Genomic DNA, 1,700 nt, shown 5'->3' on the forward strand with positions numbered 1-1,700 from the left:
GAAGACCTGGCTTTGGCCTGGCCAGTGGATGGAAGATGTCTCTCTCTCTCTCTTTTGAAATAAATAAGTAAATCTTAAAAAAAAAAAAAAAAAAAAAGACAGGATGGGGAAAGAGTGCAGAGGCTTGCGTGAGCCTGGGAACGGGACGGAGGCCAGTGGAAAGTAGCTACGGGGAGGCCCAGGGGCTGCCTGTGCACTGGGCGCTGGCAGACACTCGGCTGCCATGAGCCGCCACCGAGCCACCACACCTGCCGGCACGCCCGTCCTACACAATCCACACCTTTGCAGTGCACCGTGCACCGGACCTTAGCGAAGTCACGTCTTGCGCAGCCGCCACCACAGGCTGCCCCCCACCTCCCCCCCGAGAAGCCGTCCCTGTAAGTCTCTCTGATACTGGCGGCGGCTCCTCACCTTCCAGCCAGGACCGTGCCTGTTCTCAACATTCCCCGTAAACGCACACAGACGAGATGTGGCGTTTGCCACTGGCTGCATTCACCCTGCCTGATGTTCTCAAAGTTCACTCCTTCTTCGAGCCGAGTGGTCCCCTGTTACACGACACGTCACTCTGGGTTGAGATTCGCACTTCGCGGCTATTGTAACGCTGCTGGGGACAGTCACGTCCAAGGCCGTGATGGGTGTGTGTTCTCACCGGCCCTGGGTCCACGCCTGTGGGTGGGACAGCTACACCGTGCTGTGAGTTTGGGGTTGGCTTGCCTGTCTTTCTCTCTTTCTCTCTTTCTCTCTTTCTCTCTTTCTCTCTTTCTCTCTTTCTCTCTTTCTCTCTTTCTCTCTTTCTCTCTCTCTCTTTCTCTCTCTCTCTTTCTTTCTTTCTCTTTCTTTCTTTCTTTCTTTCTTTCTTTCTTTCTTTCTTTCTTTCTTTCTTTCTTTCTTTCTTTCTGATTTATTTTATTTATTTGAAAGACAGAGTTACAGAGAGAGTTAGAGACTGAGAGAGAGAGAGAGAGAGGCCTTCTATCCGCTGGTTCATTCCCCAAATGGCCGCAACAGCCAGAGCTGGGCCACTCCAAAGCAAGGAGCCAGGAGCTTCCCCCATGGGTGCGGGGGTCCAAGGACTTGGGCCATCCTCCACTGCTTTCCCAGGCCACAGCAGAGAGCTGGATGGGAAGAGGAGCAGCCAGGACTCGAACCCACGCCCACATGGGATGCCAGCGCTGCAGGTTGGGGCTTTAACCCACTGCACCACAGCGCCAGCCCCTGGGATCAGCTTTTCAAGGCCTGTCCACTGCTGACCAAAGCGGCTGCCCCATGAGTGCCCGGCAGCAGCAGGGACTGGCGCCTTCCGCATCCTCGGCACGCTGGTCACTGTCTCCGCCGCCGTCCCAGTCGCCATGAAGCCGTATCTCACCGTGGGCCTCTTCTGTGGTCCCCTAAGGACTCGTGGTGCGGAACACCTTTCCCTGTGCCGCTGGACCCTGGTCGGCTGTGGGGAACGGTCTGCTCAAGCTCTTTGTCCTTTTAAAAATTAGGTTGCTTGTCTTATTGTTGAGCTGTTAGCGTTCTTACATATTCTGGATAATAGAATCCTGACAAACATGTAATTTGCATATGTTTTGTCCCTTTCTGTGGGTTGTATTCTCACTCTCTTAATGCCGTCTTTGGAAGCACTGAAGTCTAATTTTTGTGAAATGCAATTTGACTATTTATCCCTGGTTGCTTGCACTTTACCTGTCCTATCTAAG

Source organism: Oryctolagus cuniculus, chromosome 11, assembly GCF_964237555.1.
Source record: "Oryctolagus cuniculus chromosome 11, mOryCun1.1, whole genome shotgun sequence".
Classification (NCBI taxonomy): Eukaryota; Metazoa; Chordata; class Mammalia; order Lagomorpha; family Leporidae; genus Oryctolagus; species Oryctolagus cuniculus.